The sequence below is a fragment of the Nothoprocta perdicaria genome, unplaced genomic scaffold (assembly GCF_003342845.1).
Source record: "Nothoprocta perdicaria isolate Ctin4 unplaced genomic scaffold, notPer1 scaffold_242, whole genome shotgun sequence".
Taxonomy (NCBI): Eukaryota; Metazoa; Chordata; class Aves; order Tinamiformes; family Tinamidae; genus Nothoprocta; species Nothoprocta perdicaria.
The window spans coordinates 23,512-37,310 of NW_020455469.1; the positions used below are offsets into that span (position 1 = coordinate 23,512).

Consider the following 13,799-nt stretch of genomic DNA (forward strand, 5'->3'; position numbering starts at 1 on the left):
GATGCCAGCACTGTCAAGTTCCACATGTTGCTGTCTGTTTCATGAAAAGTGAGGCTTTGCTAGGAACCCCAGCTTTAATATTTCATTTTAAATAGACACAGAGACATTTTAACCTCCCTGGTTGTGGAGAAAAATGTAAAATGACCTAAGTGTAACAGAAAGTTAGCAGCAGGGAAAAAGAAGGAAAATCCAGAGCGAATTTATTTTTTTCAGAAAGTTTAGGATTTTATGGCAGTGATTAAAGGAAGAATAGTGATGTCTCAATCAGCAGAGCCCAGATACTGCAGGAAGTATTGCTTAATATAGAGAATCCATATTCTTAAAGACTAGCTAGTACCTATTTTAAAAGCATGCTCAAAGGTGCAGAGAAGCTCAATAATTCAGTAAGCTTGACACCTCAAAGACATTTGGAGTAGCCTGAATCCCTCTTCTCTAGTAACTAAAGGCAGGCTTATATGCATATATACTGCATCTTTTCAAAGCATATTACAGCTCCAGCTCTGATGTGAGCAGGCGGACTCCTGAAGGAGGAAAGATGCTCTCACGCTGCCTTCTGCTGCCTCTTCATCCTCCCACTGCCCACACCAGGTAAGCCGTCAAAGCCTGAGGAAAAAAAGTGTCAAGCTGCCCCAAACCTGGAGCTATCATAATGAGAGTTAACCATMATTTGGAGTGAGAACGGTCCAAGCACTTTCAAACCTTTATGCTTTGGTTTTTCAGGCTGAGTTGGAGATCCAAGGCTCAGATGGGGTAAATCAGAGAATGGAGAGAAAGGCCAAAAAGAACATGAATTAACCCCCCCACAATTATCTTCCCTCGCCTGATTCAAGTCCTTTGAAGTTTTCTACTTTTCTCCCTTCCCAGAAAAAGCACTGGGGACAGAGGAAGAGCAATAAAATATTCCCAAATCACCCCTCACAGCTGCAAATACTGAATATTTAATACTTTGGGTTATTTATGTTTTGTGTGTTCCCAAATAGCATTTAATTTCTTCCTCTCTTTTCCCTTCCAGCTTTAATTAAGTCTCATCCCTTGCTTGTCAGACTTTGTTGCCCCTCTTGTAACAGCTTGCTTCCAGGTGAGTTTCCCTGGGCTTATTCAGCCCTTATTTTGTGTTGTAAATATAGTGCATAAGAATAAATTTTAGTAAGACTCTCTCTAATGGAGATCTGGCCAAATGGTTATCAAGGTTATTTCCATTATCATTGCTTCTCCTTGACTCACCAAAACTTAGAAAATAAATTAAAATTAACTTAAATTTAAATAAATAAAATAAGAAGACACACAGTTCAGAAGAGGGATCTCAGTTTGTCTTAAATTTTGTCTGCCTTGTGCATTTTCTGAAAATGGGAGGTRTTAATTCCATCTTTAACATGCAGGTGATAAGGTTTTGGTGATAAGACTGTATATATGAGATATCCATACATATAAAATATATAGAAGATGGACACTTGCCTGTGTCCAGAGCCACTGCTGGGTCCTGTTAATGATTTTGTGCCATTGTGTGGCAAGTGACTCCCAGAGGTGAGGCTGACACCACGGTCTGCACCTTCTCTCTGCCTGTTCCCTCACTCCTACTTGGTGTAACCACCTGCTATGGTGGAACAAAGCGAGCAGATCTTTCTGCCACATATAAAGGAAAGGCACAGGTTGGCTGTTCATGCATCTCCAATGGGCCATTTGTGGGGACAGAGGAAGGGTAGGACTGGGACAAAATCAGAGCAAGCAATAGTGGCCTACAGTACGGATTGATAAGGTAAGTGGCATGTTGATTTGACTCTGGTTTTGCACAGTACGTTGCATTACATCATACATTATGAAGTGGTATTGTCTTTTGGTCGAAAATATCCCCGATGTTTTTTGCTGACTGATTAGGCACTTCACCACATGCAAGGTCTCTGAACCTTTTACGAAGGTGGCTCTTTCCTGGGTGATCCCAGGAACTCTGGGCCCAGCAGCTAGTTGAGTCCTCAGCTGCTGTCCTATGACCTTACAGGTAGGGTCAGTCAACACACCACAAAACTTTCCTTGCAAGTAACAAAGCAAACCAAATTACACAGTTTCTGTAGCAGGCTACTACAGCGAGTACACAGCGGAGAGGGCCTATGCTGCTCATGCCTTCCACAGCACCAACAACACGAAAGGTCCCGTGGTTCTGGGCCTACAGTCCGTGTTTGCTTGTCTCGCCTATTGCTGGGCAACACTGGCTCTGAGCGGTTGAGCAAGCGAGTGGTAAATGGAAAAGGAAGGAAAAACAACCACCTGGCTTCAAAGAAATGTTTGTTTAAACTGTATGCCAACATGCCTCGGGGAGTTGGTAGGTGCGTTTATCCTCCCGAATGAGGAAAAGCTCAATAGCTGTGATGGTTATTGCATTGTATTAGTCTATCCTTTCAGGCAGTCCCAATCACGCGTGTCAATATGTTTGTATTGTCCCAGAGATGTCCCGCCCAAACCAGGTGCTCTGGTTTCCAAGTCATGAGGATGTTTCACCAGGTGAGGTTTGCTGGTAGTCAGAAAGTCTGCTCAAAACCACTGAGGACTTAGGTTGTGGAAACACCTCCCTTTTGAAATCCAGCTGTTTTGATGAAAAAGGCATCTGGTCCCACATGCCACTGCCCCTGTCTGTCAGCAGGGCTTGGTGGGTCTGGTTCACTCCAGGCCAATGCAGCTGGATTGACTTAGGCCATTAATTTTGACTGTTTAAGCAACCCCAGTTCATTTTGCCTGAATTCCATTACATATTTGTAAGCTCTGCTAGAGAAGCAGTCACGAACATTTATGGTTGGTGATCTGTCTGCAGACAGAGCTGGTGCTCCCAGCCTAGGATTGCTTGGCTTTTGTGAATGATGGATTTCTTTCACAACCGATGGTGAGGACTTGTGGTTTCCCTGGAGAGGCCCGTGTAGAGGAGTCTGCCCATTGCTGTACAAGGCAGCTCCTCTGTTCCACCTTCTGTTCTTTGGGTCCTGTGATTCAGCAGCTATGAACACATGCCTGGTGAACCATGAATCCCTTCTGCATCCAAAATTCAAGTCCATCTAAGTGCTTCCAAAGAAGGAAGAGATGGGTTGGTGCAGAGGGCAAATACTAGCACTTTGAAAAGGATGTACTAAACACGGAGATGGGGATTTCTGCATACATCTGTAGAGAAGCTTTTATAACTTTTTTTTTTTTTTTTTTGAATCAGTGCAATAGGCAGTTGCATTAACGGAAGAGGCTTATCTAGGCAGAAGTTGAGAATCCTTCCCAAGGAAACAGAAGCAAGGCAGGGGTGAGTGCAGAGGGATGAATGGTGATCGCACTAGGGCTGGCAAATGCAAATATTTCCAAATATAATGGCATTAAGTGTTCATTGTGAAATTAGATCKACTTTTTAAGAGCTGCAGGGTAAAAAAAAGCACAGTATTCAGCTAATTAGACAAAGTTAAAAGATAATGTAAAACACTTTTTCTTCAAAAAGTATTTGTCTGCACTACCATGCATTTTAAAATGGAACTGCTTGAGATGGCAGTATTATCAAATGATCTGCCATTAAAGGAATTATAATTCAGGTCTTTTTAATTCCCTATTGTGGAAATCTTTAAATTAGAACATATCTAAACTGTACAAATCTGTAGTTCTCCTAGAACAATGCTGACACAGTTCTCTGATGCTCATTAAAATTTTTTATGCCTTGATTTCTATATAATGGAACGTGAGGAAACTTAACTAACCCTACTGGGTTTTGTGCCCGATTCGGCTAATTACTTAAGCATGTGCCCAGCTTTAAGCATGTTAAGTAGTTCAGTCAAAGCTGGTGAGACCCCTGACATACTTGCATGAACTGGAACGAGAGGGACTCCAGTTTCCCTGCTTCACTTCAGGCGTCAGGAGGCAAAGGCCATTACTTTTAAAAACACAAGTCAAGTACTTAGTCATCAGAAGTATTTCAAGCTGAGAATATTAAAACTGACACCAAACGAATGGTTAATTTTGATAATTTACATCTGTGCATTTAAAGCCAGGCCTTGCTCTTGCACATGCTCAGCGGCTGTTAAAAGTGCCTCACTCAGCAACTTTGAGGTTCTTTAATAGACTCRAGCAACAAGAGAGGAAACTGCTTTGTAATGAAACAGCTCCTATCAATCTTTTTGATTTGATTCTATCAAGAATTTGTGCTAGCATGAAACGGCTTAAATGTGATATTTTGCATAAGTCAAAAGAATGCATCTTTCATAAAGTGTCATAAGACAAATACTGTAAATAAGGAGAATACTTGCTTCACTTCTGTTGGACTTCTGACTATATTTTGCTGTCTAAAACTGTCTGAAATTGAAAAAATGGGTGCAGGGCTGGAGCATAATCTGAAACAGGTATTTGGTTAGTATTAGAAGTTTGATTTCTGTTTTCATTTTTTTTTTGTCTGGATTTGTTGTCCTCCCTCTAGAGATATCACTAGTCCAAATTTGTTTTGTTCTTCTTGTCCCGGAGCCCAGTTATACAAAAAAGCAGTGATACGCTTATCCTTAAGCATGTGCTTACATATACCCTTCTACAAGGATCTAAGCGCGTCCTGGTGCAGTTCGCTGAATTAGGGGCCAGAAGCATGTAGTAATTTGATTATAAAACGTACTTGTCTCTCCCCGGAGGCCACGGGCATGCTTTCGGCATGGAGCATAACATTTCCAGCGTTTGCTGCAAACGCAGCCACCACAAAACAAATCTGCAAATAGCTCTGCAACTCGTGCCACATGTGTGCGCGTCCCCCGGCCCCGGGAGCAGGGCGACCCCGGCGCAGCCTCCGAGGGCTCTCCGCGTTGGTGCCTCGCTGTCTCGCAATCTGGGCACCATAAGGAGCCGCCGAGATGCATTGCTGAGATAATTAAACGTATGTTTTTGAGCAGTAATTGCGAGGTCATGCGCTGCGATAGAAATATTTGATTTCCTATAAAGAATCAAGCAGTGCCTTGGTGTTCCTAGCAAAAGCAGTCTCCAAATTTTTACCTTGCTGCTTTTATCTGGGATGCAGCTGGAGAATATTGCGCCTGGCGTGGAAGTTAGTTGCTAGTTGCTACTGGCACTTATTTCTTCTCCTTTTTATTTTTATTTTTCTCCAAACTGTACAGAGCTTTTCTTAGGCTGTCTCAAATTAACCAAGTGCACTTAAAAGGAACTCAGGGTGTAATCTTTCTGTCTTTGCTGATAGAAGGACTCCCACAGGCTTCTGCAGAAGTTGGTCTGGGTGTAGAGATGAAAAAGACGTTATTAATGCCGTGAAAAAACTTGGTGCATACAAAAAGATTGAAGAACTGTCTTTGTAAAGGATCTGCCCAATGCATTCCTGACTAAATTGGCCTGAACATAATTGATATTACTAGTCAACAGCATCCAAAACCAATTCTGTGTCAATACTTTTGTATTCTTTTCTGTCTCAAAACAACTGCACTATAACTTCCCAATCTATTTACATATCAGGAAAAAAAGAGATGGAGGATAAAGCTTTATTTATGACTTTTTTGTTTATCAGATATATTTTTGAGAGAATTGTACATCATTTTCTGAAAAATCTTGTCTTAGACAATGGTCTTTGCTTTGTGACTCTATTTTGTTGTTGTTAAAATATCAAATCGGCAGAATCAGCACTCCTTCCAACAAAAGTTTGTTGGAAACAAAAGAAATTATAAGGACTTGCTTTTTTACTAAAGCCAAATTTTATCAAATTGGAAATGGTTTATGATAATGCGAAAACTGCATAATGCAAAGTTGCACAGTGTGTAAAGAACAGATTATTAAGTTTCTTCTTTCCTTCCTAAAGTATCTTGCTTGGACAGAAGAGCAAATTCTACCAAGTGGAACTACTTTCACCTTTGCATGATATGGATGTAATTTAAAGTAGCCCTGGGTGGTGTTCTCGTGCTATATTTATTTAAGGTATTTATACAGGAATAAAAGCTGCTGAGATGAAACATCACATGTGYAGCGTAGCCTGTCTGCAGTCCAAATACTATTGACTGCGATTGCAGAAACCTCTGATGTGAGGTCACCTTTGAGCCATCGATTGTTGATCGTCTTCCTCCCCGCCGCCAATGATGACTGTGTTAATTATGCTGCTGAACTTAGCAATTTCTTACAGTTTTTTTGCCATTTTACTGCCATCCATTTTCCTAAAATGATTGAAATGTAATAGCCATAAAAAAAAGAAGCTTGAAATATGAGCTAGAGGAGTTTCAAAGAAAAATGTTTTGTAGATGCTGAGCAACAACATTAAATAAAATTAGTGTCGTTACATTTCCCTTGGCAAGACAGCCAAATTTGAGAACATGGGCAGAAAAAAAACAGGCAGACGTGTAATGGGCTGCTAGGAAAAGATTCCTGGAATYCTGCAGAAAAAGAAGTGCTGGTTTGCAGCGCTCTGTTAAATATTGTATTTCAGCAGTTTGTTTCAAATACTCTAAGGCTTCCTGACACTAATGTGACTTTATTAATATGTACTTACACATACCTGCATGCCTGCTCCATTTACCCTCTTTTTCTTGACACRGTACATGCATGTAGATGTACACATGCATGAAATGGGTAGCAGCATCACAAGCTGCAACCAAAAGATTGGTGTTTTTGAGCTCCTGTCTACAATACCAGCTGAAAGGCTGTGTAGTTTTACTTGCAGCAGAGCAAATCTTAGAGCAGTGGGGTAGGACTGGGGTCCTTAGGAGCAGTCCTTTTTCTAATGTTAGCTGAAGTTCCACTGGTGGTAGTTTAAAATATGTATTAAAGATGCATCCTTTGCTTTTTAGACTCCCAAATCTTACATCCTTTTGGGTATTTGAAATGTGGATTGTAGAGGTTGAGCAAAAGAGTGTCAGCTTGTGGAACAGTTTTCCAAAGAAGCCTCATGAAGAAGGTATTAAGGCTTGACTTAAACCCGCTGCCCAAATATCTGGATGCATGTGCCCTGTTGTTAAAACCTTCTCGCCAAATGGAATTGCAATACACTACCTCAGGGCTATGAAATATCTTTTTGCTCCCACATTTCACAGCCCACACTCAGCAATATTTATATTCTAATGAAACATAAATGCTCTGTAAGAAGAAGGCATCTGTTCTTCTGATGTCAGTGCATGCATTTGCAAAATTGTAATGAAAAGCATTTGTCACTGGGATGCAGTAGTGCCCATTGCTGCAATTTTCTTGTTTCTGAGGGTCAGAATCCTCTTTGAAAAGACTTTTTTCTCATGTACCAGGGGCCTGCAGATAGCACAGTGCATAAAATGTCAGGAAGAGAATATGAACAGTCACAATTTTAAATGCTAAGCCGCGCGAGAGAGGAAATCGGATAATTTATATTGAAGCATTTCCTTTTGATCTGTGTATCCCTAGTTCTGTTTAGAGTTAATTTACCTAAATATGCATGGGGATACAGAAGAAAGATGTAATAGGAAGTAMATGAAGTACTGAGATGAAAACAGTGTGGAGACCTCTTAAATGCAAAAGCTTGTCATGCCAAGTTCTATTATTGAAAGATTTCTTTCCTATCTCATTGCTGTATTAATCACAGCAATTTGTGTTAAATAGAAGCACTGACTAAATGGATACTAAACAAAAGCTTCCAGGCATTTCTGTTTGCTTTGTGAAAAATAATTGTGGTACTAGTTCAATGAATGGTACTAGTTCAGCAGTGAGGCACCAGGTGCCCATGTTCCTTGTGAGGGCCTGGATGTTCCACAAGTGCTTCAAAAATTTCTCTTTTCTAGGTTTAGGGATTGAATTGGTAGATTTACTGTTGTTATTCTGATATTAATTTTTTACTTTTAAACATCCATGAATTTAAATATGTGCCTATTTGGTAAGCACTGACATATGATTAAGTAATGTAGCCTACCAATARTAAAACCTAAATATTCCAATCAAGATAATTGTCCTGTTGCAGCATATGCTGCATGCATATATTGACAGAYACTTAAATTCCAATTTAAGGTGCAATGAGCAGCTGTAATTATGGACAAGAGGAAAGGAAAAGGTTGATCAACAGTTTTCAGGAATGTTTATCCACAAAACCCCAAGTGGATTATGTGCACGGGCAGGTAGTACAGTGGGAAACTGGCCCGGGTGTGTGTCCTGTGCCCCAACCTACCGTAGCCTGTGGGGGCTCGTAGCCTCGATGGGCTGCTATGTCCATGAAAGTGCAGCGCTTGCAAACCAGTTTGCAGAGGCTTGCCATGAGCATGACCTGCTTCGTCTGAGTTATTAGCAATTTACAGGTAATAAATAAAAAAAAAAAATCCCACATTCTTTTAATACTTACCTTTTACATACCTTTTAATACTTTTTTCCTAACATCAGACCCTATAAACATCAGAACTGTGCGAGCCTTGAGCGGATGTTTGAGCCAAGCAGGTGCCAAGATGCCCARGCTAAGCGGGCAGGACCAAATTCATCCTTGAAGTGTGGGAACATTGGAGGAGGAGGAGAGGCTTCACGTTTTCCAGACACAAAAGTAGGAGCACAGCGACGCTCCAGGAGACAGCRAAGGAAAGGTTTTATTCACCCTTAACTTGCCATCCTTATTGCTACCATATGTTTATGTAAGTATAAACCAAGGAGAGGGGCTGTGCCATTGCGTTTGAATCCTGAATCATCAAGAGCTGGACAACCATGGTTCATTCCCCATTCTCCATCTCAGCTTTCATTCCCCATTCTCCATCTCAGCTTGCCAACAGCACCACCCTTATCCCAATAGCTCCCAGCCCAAACCCAGCCTGGAAGCAAGAGCTTTGGCTTTGTTGTTTCCTCTTTGCTCAGCTCATTTCAGCAAAGACTCTTCCACAAATAAAACGTGACCCATTAGACAGGAGCAACCTTGACAAAGTGTCTTATTTGAAGATATTGAGACATTCATGAGACCAAATTCTGTATTTCCTTAGCTATTGCTTTTATTGAATTACATACAATGTAAAATTGATGCTGATAGTCTCTTAATGTAGGAATATTCCACACGTATTTTTGACACTAGATGTAGTCCTACATTTATTTGATTCGTAATATATTGTCATTTACAAAACAAGAAGAAAAGGTATTAGTCTTTTTAAATGTGTTTTTATGGAAAGACCAGGCATGATTTCCAAAAGAGCCTGCTGCTGTGCTAACTGCATACGTCCAGGCACCTTGCACGTGCCAGAAAGAGAGCGTCTGTAAATGTTATTATGGGAAGGTAGATGTACCATGAAGTTTCAGAGGCCTGGAGACGCATGTGCAAACGGCCTCTGATAATACAATTGACAAATTAACAGTTTTCGGTATGAGGCTTTTTTAGGTTTGCYTTTTTTTCTTTTCTTTCAGCTGAATTCTGGCTACATGGATTCAGGGCATGCAGGAAAAGCAGTTAAAGAAACGATAATTCCAGTGGCTGCAATAACAGCTCAGAGCTGCGGTTTGAAAGGCCACCTCCTCCTTAAATGGCCTGAAATGTGAGATCTTTCATAAAAATAGTGGGGAAGAAGCAACTCTGCTAATCCGTCCCTTTGATGACTAGCTCTGCCATTCCTTAGGGAAATCTGTCCRCTGGGGCTGGTTTCAGGGTTGGTGCTCTGAGCCATCTGGAACGCTGACCTCTTTTTCATCTCCTTTTCCACACGGATCATAAACCAGGTATTTGGAGCTCTGTGTCTGTCCTTCCTGCAGGTACTTGTGCACCTTTGGTGTGGAGTTTTGTGTAGGTTTTATGAGAGTTGCTCAAAAGTTACTATTTGCTTATTCCTTCAAATTATACATATTCTAATCAGAAATCATTTCTATTTTTGATGGAGAATTTATTAAATAAAAATGAGGATGGCAATATTGTTATATGGAAAGATCASATGTGCCATGTAAGCTGTAGAGTTGGGCACCTGCAGCCATCAAATATTTAAGATAACATCTTTGGATAAAACGTAGCACTGTTTTTAATTTAACCTTTTTCTTCCTACAGTACAAAAAAAAGTCTCTCCTCATAGATGTGTGGTTTCTAAAGGGGAAAAAGGATTTAAAATTTTATGTGACAATCAACTTCTCCCATTTGTGCTTTTTAAAAAAGCCTATTTAAAAATAAGCAGTTACACTTTTACTCAAATTTCAATAAATTCAAATTCAGATAAATCTCACCTTTAAGATTTTTTTCTAAACTACTCTTTATATCTCGTGCATTTTTAAGCCAACRATTTTGTACATAGACAAACTACTAAAAAAGTGCCATTATAGTGTTATACATAGTACTCTATGGAAACATAAATTCAGAATTAGCATCATGCTAAAGAGGGGCTGAGTGCATTTTAATAAAAGTCATCAATGACTTTAGTGTCAAGTAGTCCAGGCAGAAAAAAAATGCTCACTCTTTACACGGTGTCATGAGCCTTCCTATCCAAAGTAACAAATAGACGTGTTTGCTCAGGTTGTTGGCTTCCACTTTTGCTCAGAGCACTGCAAGGTGCATCAGACTGGGAAAAAAATGGTCCCATGGCCTCATTTAATATTGTCCAGCTCCTAATTGCAGCTAATTAGGAAGAGGTAAAACGTTCAGCACAATTTCCTCTACTGTAGCAATAGCAACAAAATAGTGGCCCGCATTTTTTTATATTCAAAACCAGAAGATTTCCTGGAGTACTTAATATCAGCAGCAGTAAAAAAGGCCTATTGCTCGAGTCATAAATGGTCAGAAAATCTCAAATTCTTCTCTAAGACTTTACAAGTTAGCGGTAAGTGTGTTTTCTGTTGTCGGACACTTATTGTTTGAGTCAGACTTTGTCAGTCTACAAAGCTTTACTTGAGCTTGGATGGCATGTGCATACATCCGATGTGCTATGTACAAATGGAAGTGATACAGGATCCTTTAATTACTGCATATCTTTTTAACCCAGAAATATTTTGTGCATTAGATTTCTGACCTGAATTCTTCAGAAATCAATTAGTGACTCGCTTTATCTGCATAAAGCATATAAAATATCATGTTATATTCATGATATTTAATGTGCAGATGTTTTCCTTTTTGCACATCTGCAGGCAATAAATCTATTTTCTCTGTAGGAATGGTGTTTTATTATATGATTTAATATGAAGTCTTGAATAAATAATTTAAATTGATTTTTTTCTTTGAGAGCAAACCAAAATCATTTGCAATAGCTAAACATACCCCATAGATTCTTTTTTTACACATAAAAACTTTAGCCAGTTGCTTTAAAAAAGCAACAGCTTTCCTAATACTTGGATTTAGTTTGAACATAAATTTATATATGTAAAAATGGCAAACAACTTGTGTAGACTTTTTTTTTTTTTAAATATTCTTCTGGTTTTTACTGTGTGGCAGACCAGGTTTGCARCGAGGCAGCTGCTGTTGGTGCAAGGTGTTAAAATGAGGGTGTACAGAGCACAAACGTCTGCATCCTTCCATCCACCTGTCCTATCAGCAGGCAAATACAAAGCAAAACCTCCTATATTATAAGACCTGTGCACATTAGGGATGCTCCACATGAAAGCATGACAGGCAAAAAGCAAATATTCAGAGGGCTTGACGTTCATTTCTCCCGCTGGACCATCCAAATTTGATGGTTATGGGGCAATTGTGCAAAATTTGTTYGTTTTCTGTCTGTCTGTGAGCATTCATTGATGCTTATAAATACATGAATATATATATACATGTATGTATACAAATGTATATTTGGAGCTTTTTGCTGGGAGTTTAATTCTGCTGGTATCAACATATTGGGGTCAGGTGGTTTTCAAGTATGTTATACATTTTGTCTGTGTTCTGGTGCTGCAACGTTGAGCATATGTGATATATGGCAAGTATATATATTTGAACATTATTTCCATTTTTTTAAACAATGCCCTAAATCCTTGTAAACTGATCTCTGGTAATGTATTCAGTAGTAATCCTAGGCATCAAGAGATAAAAAAAAAAAAAAAAAAAAAAAATGCTGATTTAAAGCAGAAACATGTGCTGCTTTGCAAGCACAGTGTGTTAAAGCGTTACCGACATGGCTCTTGTGGCTTGTGTGCTGTGTGTGTCCCTCGTGCTCGTGCCTATCCTCTGCCAGGCCTGGAAAGGGCTGTGGCCACCAATGCCCTTCCCAGTCTGAGCCAATTTAAACTGCAAGTGATATTTTTGTTTGGGACTGAGTGATTTCACACTGCGGTCCGTGCAGTAAGTCCTGGGGCCAGGGCAATGAGACCAGTAATAGCAGTTTCACTTGAGGCATTAAAGGCTGTTTTTCCTCATTCTAGCACCACTCTGAGCCTGGAGAAGAGAACCCAACTGGGCAATCGAGACCAAGACCCATGGGACCAAGAGGATCAGGAGCACGGGACCCTGCACCTTGCTGCCCTGGCAGCTCGTTGCATTTACTAATATTGCGGGCAGGAGAAGCTCGGGCTGTTTGGAGAGATCCAACAGCGTGGCAGGGAAGGAGCAGGGCAGTCGGCGATGCCGGTTTCCCTCACTGCCTCTGCCAGCTGCTTGCTGTGTGACCTTGGGTGAAAGACTTACTCTCTCAGTGTCTCAGTTTACGCATTAGTGAAATGAGAGTAATGATACTTACCTGTCTCACTGGGGCTTTTTGAGGCTTAATTAATTGATGTTTGTAAATCACTTTGCGGTCCTCTAGCGAAAGTTGTTAGGGAACTGCCAAGTATTTATCCTCTCCGTTTTTTTTCTCCTGCTAGTCTGCACTCATCCATCTAATATCTAAAAGCATGCTCACAGCTAGCAACAGATACTAGCCAAATTGCTCTTAACGGGAGATGTATGGAAGCTTTCACAAAATTACTTTCGCAAATTACCAGGCTTTTTGAAGTACCACATCCAGGGATGCAATGAAAAGCAATGCTGACAAGTGTCTGTGCTCCTCACCGACCAGCGTATTTCAACAAATCCTAGTGTTTGGGGCTGCTTTGAATTTCAGATATGTCTGTCTTTTAATTGATTTGCCTTTGGAAAATTTGCCAGGACTCCTAGGAATTTTTTCCCATGCTTTCCATTTGGAGCAGATTGAAAGTGGCTGGACTGGGTGTCTATTAGATTGGGGCGGGAGATGAGCACATCAATGTGCTATTTTTTATTTTGGAGTTTAACCYTTAATGTTTTATGGGACATTGTGGAAGTGCGAGGTGAATCCCTAGAGGCTCTGCAGCTTCATGAGCATCATCTTCAGTGGAAGGGCCTGAGGTACCCAGCACGAGGAGCTGGATCCTGGTGCCTGCAGGGCTGCTCACTGCCACATGCTGCTGATGGGAGGTGAAACAGCTTGAGACACTGCAGTAGGAAAACCATAAAAATGGAAGAAATCCACCCAAAACTCTGGCCAAGACTCTTTACGGGCCTGCCGAGGCTCGGCTGCTTCCTTTCCCAGCGCTTCAGCTCATCGCCCCTGCTGGCATCTTCCTCAGGAGCTGCAGCTGGAGGAAGCAAGCACGTGCTGAGGGCTTCATTTCTCGGTGGAATTAAACATAGACATTTGGATGCTTCCTGTTAGAAATAAATCGGGGATAATAAGAACAGCACCACTTTTCCAAAGCAAGTGGCACTGCTGTGCTTCCCTGCTTCCAGGTGATGTCCTGGTGGTCCTGAACCCCTCCACAGCCCACCTGGCACCCTGGCAAAACCTAAAAATGCCCCCATGCTCCYACAGAAACGTTGGAAATGCTTGACGCTCCCTTTTCCACCAAGGGCCATTTTTCCATGAAAATCACTCGGCTGGGAAATGCCCAGCCAGCTGTAGTGCTGGGGCTGCTCACTCCCCCATTTACTTTCTTGTATTTCTGGAGCATCTCTGCACCTAATCAGCTGAAAA

At 40.9% G+C, this 13,799-nt stretch overlaps 1 long non-coding RNA gene across 2 annotated transcripts; it reads left to right on the forward strand.

The window, feature by feature from the left end:
- The first annotated feature begins 492 nt into the window (after positions 1-492).
- LOC112947674 lies at positions 493-12,975 on the forward strand. 2 transcript variants are annotated; one of them, XR_003249456.1, is made up of 3 exons: positions 493-588; positions 1,013-1,078; positions 12,235-12,975. It is a non-coding gene; the product is annotated as an uncharacterized LOC112947674 (long non-coding RNA). The 2 variants fall into 2 exon arrangements; XR_003249455.1 differs by lacking the exons at positions 493-588; positions 1,013-1,078 and adding an exon at positions 9,361-9,627.
- The last annotated feature ends 824 nt before the right edge of the window (positions 12,976-13,799 follow it).